Source organism: Echinops telfairi, unplaced genomic scaffold (genome assembly GCF_000313985.2).
Source record: "Echinops telfairi isolate 266 unplaced genomic scaffold, ASM31398v2 ScPeMD7_7469;HRSCAF=8507_0, whole genome shotgun sequence".
Classification (NCBI taxonomy): Eukaryota; Metazoa; Chordata; class Mammalia; order Afrosoricida; family Tenrecidae; genus Echinops; species Echinops telfairi.
In genome coordinates, this window is record NW_022111372.1 from 23777339 (window position 1) to 23784284 (window position 6946).

The window sequence follows — 6946 nt, forward strand, 5'->3', positions numbered from 1 at the left end:
CTGAAGGTTTGCTCAGGACATGTGGGCCCCTTGGCTGCAGGCAGACTAATAGAATGTTAGGCCAGGCACCAGGGAGGCTGAGAGAATGAGTAGAGTGGGCGGAGGTGCCTGGGGTGAATAGGAACATCAGACACCTGAGTGAGCAAGCAAAGCCATGGAATTCTAGGGCAATTGCAAGGGTGTTAAGGGAGGACCATGATCAAAGACCATCAAGTGTGTCTGGAGTACATGTGTGGTGGAAACAATTAACCTGCTCAGTGACTGACCCAAAGGCTGGAGGCTTGAGTCCATCCAGAGAGGCCAGGAAGAAAGTACAGCAATCTACTTGTGAAAAATGTACCCTTTAACAAGCCTATGGCGCACAAACCTTTTTTGACACACCTGGATGGCCATGAGTTAGTCAATTCAACTGGTCACAGGTCTGGAATGCAGAGGTGTGCGTGGTTGGTTAGCAGTGAGGCCTGTTTGAGAGTCGGTCAGGGAACACTTCACGAAGCATCTCGTTGGACAAAGCCAGGACCCTGGAGATATTAAAATCATCTAGCTACACAGTTCCCAAACTGGGCACCAACTTGCCTAGAGCTCTATAAGAAACCCACAGGGTGTCTTTTTTGTTTTTGTTTTTTAATTGAATTAAAAATAATTTTATTGGGGCTCTTACAGCTCTAATAACATTCTAGACATCAATTGTATCAAGCATATTTGTACATATGCTGCCATCATCATTTTCTAAACATTTACTTTTTATTTGAGCCCTTGGTTTCAGCTCCTCTTTTTTTACTCCCCATCTCCCCACCCACCCCGCCCCCACCATGGACCCTGGTAAATTACAAATTATTATTATTTTCATATCTTAACGCTGAACACTATCTTCCTTCACCCATATTTCTATTGTTCTTGCCCCTGGTGGGGATGTGTGTGATAATTTAAAAAATCTGAACAATGAATAAAGAAAACTGAAGAATTGATGCCTACAGATTGTGGTATTGATGAAAAATATTGACTAGACCATGAAATGCTCGAAAACTCACTGTTGTTGAGTAGATTCCGACTCATAGCGACGCTACAGGACAGAGTACAACTGCCCCTGCGGGTTCCCAAGACTGGGACTCTTTAGAGGAGTAGAAAGCCTCCTCTTTCTCCTGAAGAATGGCTGGTAGTTTTGAACTGCTAATCTTTCAGTTTGCAGCCCAACGTGGAACCACTATACCACCACTACAAACTGCTAGAAGAACAAACAAAATTTGTCCTATAAGAAGTAGAGCTAGAATACTTAGAAGGGAGGATGAGCAGATTCTGTCTTATGTACTTGGAACCGGTCCCTAGAGAAGGACATCGTGTTTCGTAAAACAGAGGTTCTGAGAAAAAGAGGAGCCACAAAGAGATGGTGGCTTTGATAATGGGCTCAAACTTGGAAACCGTGAGGCTGGTGCAGGGTCGGGTAGTGTTTTCTTCTGTTATACACAGGGCCACTGTGTGTTGGAAAAGAATGAACAGCACCGCCACCACCAATACCCTTAATCGGAGCTCACTATTGCTGATTCTGAATTCCCTTTAATATACCTGAAATGCATGGACCAAGGTCAAACTCCCCTCATTAAGATTTGAGCGAAATGAAGATTCCTACCTATAGAGGGCGCCCTTGACAGCTCCAGAGGCCTTGCAGCTTGGGTGAGCGGAACGCCAGCCTCCTCCAGCAACCCTGTACCAAGGCAGCAACTTCCCCAACCTTTGGCTCAAGCGCCTTGGGCATCCCAGACTCTCCCACTCTGCTGAGATTTTTTTTGAGGGGCTTTTACTACTACTGACCACAGGGAAAGCGACTGGTTATGTTCATAACCACTGTTCTCTCTTCACCCCTTCCCACATTCATTGAGTTGATTCCGACTCACCCCCTTGGCAGAAGAGCACTTGCCTCGCACAATGTCCAAGGCTGTCAATCTTCACGAAGGCAGACAGCCACATTTCTCCTGTGGGGCAGCAGCTGGCGGGGTGGGAACTTTTGGGGTAGCCGCTGAGCATTCACCATTGTGACACCAGGTTCCTTTACTTCCCACCCAAACGGTTTTGTTGTGGTTGTTAGGCGCTCTAGCCTCGGTTCCGGCTCACAGCGATCCTGTGCACAGAACGCAACACCGCCCGGTCCTGCTCCATCCTCACAAGTGCTGTGTCTGAGCCCCGGGTGTCCGTCCATCTCACTGTGGGCCTTCCTCTGTTTCACGGCTGCTCCACTTTACCCAGCACGCTGTCCTTCGCCAAGAGCTGGGCTCTTCTGACAAGAACATGAAACAAAGTCTTGCCTTCGCTCGACAGCCAACCCCAGGCCCTTTGAGGATGGGAAGAACTGAAGTCGGATTTGCAGAACCTTTGGGCTCTGACCACAGAGCTGTACTGTTAACCACGACCCTCTACCCCATGTCAACTTGCAGGGGCCAGCGTGGTTTTCCAGAGCCAGGCCAGCTGCCTTCCCTGGGTGGCAACCTTTCCTTTCTTCTAGCAGAGAAGAGCGAGTGGAGGAAGTCTCTGGGCCTCAAAGGAAGAGGAGCGCGGAGGGAGCTGAAGACCTGGCTGGTCTGGTTCCCTGTTGCTTTTACTGAGGACAGGTCTTTGGCAGAGATGCCGGAAGGCTGAAGAGCAAGAACAAAAGCACTTTGCAGCTTCTCTGTCCCAGCCTAGCACCGTCCACCCATGGGGGAGGAGAGGTGTCTGCTTTCTCCAAGGCAGAATCCCTGCTTGTCACCAGATATGGAAAGAATTACCTCGGATCATAATTCTTTTTCTTCTCCTCCTTCTTCCCTCCACCCACCTTTTTATTGGGAGCTAATACAGTTATCATACCATTCCATAATTCAATCACATGAAGCACTCTTGTACAATTGTTACCACAGTTTCAAAACATTCTCTTTCTTCTTGAAGTTCATGATGTCAGTTCCCCTTTACCGCCCCCCACCCACACATGGTGTCCCCCTACTTCCCCCCAAGAAACCCTTATTCTATAATCCTGGGTTTCATATACCAAAAAACATATAACCAAAATTCAAGAGGGCTAGCCCCAATGACAATACATCAAAGCTAAACCCCAATCCGAAGAAAAAGAAAAAATACATAAAATGTTGAAAACCAGATCAGGTCCATGTGTATGGGAGGGATCGACTGACATTTTAACTGTTCAAGTCAGGTTTATCATTTTGACCTCTTAGAATCATCTCTCCAATATAGTCTGTTTTGTAACCAGTTTCCTCCCATCCCTCCATTACGTATAGAGGACGATCACCGGAGGCTTATTTCCTGTGTAGCTCTCACAAACTCCTCTTGGGCTCCACTGTCATCCATAGCCTTCTGCAAACCGGAACCTCACAATTTGGGCTCTGACATTAGTTCCTCCTTTGGCTGTAGATTATATGCTTTGCAAACCTTTGGTCACTGATACAGATCATAATTCAATCATTCAGGTGCTCCACGGAGTTTGCTTGTGCTGCACTCTACATTTTACAAAGAGAAGGAGATGAACAATATGAAACAAAATGATAACCCACACAAAAATAAATGGAAAATACATTTAAGAAGATGTTAACCAACCAGTTAGTTGGGGTAGAGGCCACTCTGGCTCATGCTCATGTGTGCCAAAGGAGATCTGGGCTCCAGAGGGTTTTCAGTGGTGGATCTTTCAGAAGTGGATCAGCAGGCTTTTATTCCAAGGTGTTTCTGGGCAGACTTGAACATATAACCTTTGGGTTAGCAGCCAAGTACATTAAACATTTACAGCACTTAGAACTGAATGTCAAAGAAGAACTATAGATTTGCCCTGTTTCTGAAATCCTCAATTTATTTTAAATTGGTTAGGGCTTTTAGAGCCAAAATGAAACGTGGAGGCGAATAGGACCAGGTATCAGGCATCAAGGAACAAAAAAATCATATCATTGTGAATGAGGGGGAGTTCAGGGTGGGGACTCGAAGCCCATCTGTAGGCAACGGACATCCCGTTACAGAAGGGTTGCAAGGAGGAGATGAGGCAGTCAGGGTGCAACGATGAAACATACAAGTTTCCTCTATTTCTTAAATGCTGCCCGCCCACCACTATCATGATCCCAATTGTACCTTACAAATCTGGCTGGCCCAGAGAATGTACACTGGTACAAATAAAAGCTGGAAACACAGAGAATCCAGGACAGATGAGCCCCTCATGACCAATAATGAGAGTACTGATACCAGAAGGGGAAGGTGGGGGAGAAAGGGGAACCTATCACAATGATCTACATATAATCCCCTCCCTGGGGGACGAACAACAGAAAAGTGGGTGAAGAGAGACATCGGTCAGTGTAAAATATGACAAAATAATAATAATTTATAAATTATCAAGGGTTTGTGGAGGGAGGAAGGGGGGAGGAAGGGAGAGTGGGGAAGGGAGGGGAAAAATGAGGAGCTGATACCAAGGGCTCAAGTAGAAAGCAAATGTTTTGAGAATGATGATGGCAACAAATGTACAAATGTGCTTGACACAATCGATGCATGTATGGATTGTGATAAGAATTGGACACGCTCCCAATAAAATGATTTTTTTTTTTAAAAAAGAAAAGGAAATGTGGAGGCCAATCTTTTGATTTTGCAGCTGTGACAAATGAGAGCCCAAAACGAAGAGCTCACTGCCATGGAGTCGATGCTGACTCATAATGACCCCGATAGGACAGGGCAGAACTGCCCCTGTGGGTTTCTGAGAGTGTAACGAACTGTAGGGAGTAGAAAGCCTGTCTTTCCCCCACAGAGTGGCTGGTGGTTTCAAACTGCTGACTCTGCGGTTAGCAGCACCATGTATAACCCACTATGCCGCATGGCAGTAGAAGTGGGACTTGAAGACAAGTCTTCTGAGCTCTGTGAACATGACCGGTCCAAATTCCTGTGACCACTGCCTAGAGACAGAGAGTAAACTGGTGGCTACCAGGGGGTGGGCATGAGAGGAATGGGCAGTCATTGCTAAAGGGGCCGTGGGCTTCGCTTTGAAGTGGTAGAGAACGAGTTTTGGAAATCAGTAGTGGCAACGGTCGCATGGCCCCTGGATGGCACAAACAGCTTTTGTTTAATTACCAACCTAAAGGTTGGTGGTTCAAATCCACCCACTGGTACCACGAAAGAAAGGCCTGGAGATGTGCCTGTGTAAAGATGACAGCCCGGGGAATCCATGGGTCAGTTCCATGCTGTAGCATGGGGTCTTCGGGATTCGAAATCTACTCGACAGCTGTGGGGTTGAGGCACCACAGGGTGACGGTGATTCATAACACCGTGATTATCACGCCGGCACCCCTGGAACAGTGAGCAGGCTGCTCTTACGTTATACAGGAGAGAGCTTCAGACCGTTTTCCATCTATTCTTCCAGGACGCTTTGGAAGCACGGAGAACTCCCCTGACTTGGGTGAGCTGTTGCTCTAGCGATCCGCTCACAGTTAACTTGTTCTTGTGAGTTAGGTTGGGGTTTACATCTCCAGAGAACCATTTTTGTATCCAACACCTTTGACACCTTAGACACCACACTAGCTTGCCTGTCCACTCCCCCCTCCCCCAGCCACCTCTGCCATCTTCTTCTTGGAAGCTATTTCTGTCCCTTCACAAGCTGACATCTGTCCACCTCTGTCCACCTCTGTCCTGTTACTTCTCTTCTCTCCCTTCTTCTCCCACCTGTGATAACCACCAACACCTGTTTCTGTGGGTATGAAAACCTTGACCTTAATTTTGCATAACAGTGCTCACATACAATCGTTGTCCTTTAGTAACTGGCTAACTGCACTCAGCACCATGCCCTTTGAATCTATCCATGTCCTGAGCTGGCTCCCTTTCATCATAATTCTTTAGTGGTGTATACTATTCCATTGTGTCTCTATACCAATGTTGGTTTATCACCCCAGATGTTTATTTATCTGGGCATTTAGGTTGTTTCCATCGTTTTGCTCTTTGTTGTGAATAAAGGCCTTGGCTTTTGGGTCAAACAGCACCCGCACACCGTTCCTCACGCCGTCCTTGCTGAGACGCCTTTTGTTATCGACGTGACTCTGGGTGCCAGCTTGGCAAACAAACGGCCATTTGTTGTGTTCTAAAAATAAGGCTTTTTAGCTCTGACCAGCATTCAGCTCACTCTCCTGAGCCAAAAGTTTGGTTCTTCTTGAGGCTGATAAGTGGTGGCCTATGTCACCTTAACATGGCTACAGGCCATCTTGCTTAGAAGCCAACCCCCTACCTTGATTGCAGAAGCGATATATTCAGGGCTGAGAGTTCAAATGCAAAAAAAAAAAATCACAGGCATTTTTCAAAATAGGTCTTGGGTTGGACATACGGAGGGGCAGGAAGAAGCAGAAGAATGCACTCCAGAGGGGGGCTGGGGGTGGGGCGGGAAGAAGGACAGAACAGCGTCAAAGAAAAAGGAAGGCAGTTTCCAAACCCGAGAATGAACACACACAGACACCTGTCTGTCCTCCAGTGTTCATTTTGGCTGTATTCACTGCACCCACGGGAGGAAACACCTGAAGTTAATGAAATCCGTCCCATTATGGCAGTTACATAATCTACTATCAACTTGAGGAAGGGGTGGAGTCTAGCCTGTCAATCAGGTCGCAGTTGGATGACCTTATTTGGAAGCCAGATACACTCTCTCTCCCTGCAAGACATTCCTGTTGACAAGCCACATGGAACTATGCTGAAGGAGCCAGAGACCTGTAGCTGAAGGAGCCACGTGGAGACCCCTGCCAGTGCTGAGATGCTTCCACCACCACTGGATCCACAAGACAAGCCACCCACTGGCCTGTGATCTTCCTGAATTAGGTGGTATTGCATGTGTTGGGTGAGTCTGAAGAGGAATGTATAGTCTGGTATCAGACATATGGGCTAATATCAGACTTATGGACTTGATCTGGACTGGGCTGGGATGTTTTATTAATGTACAATTACTGTTTATATAGAG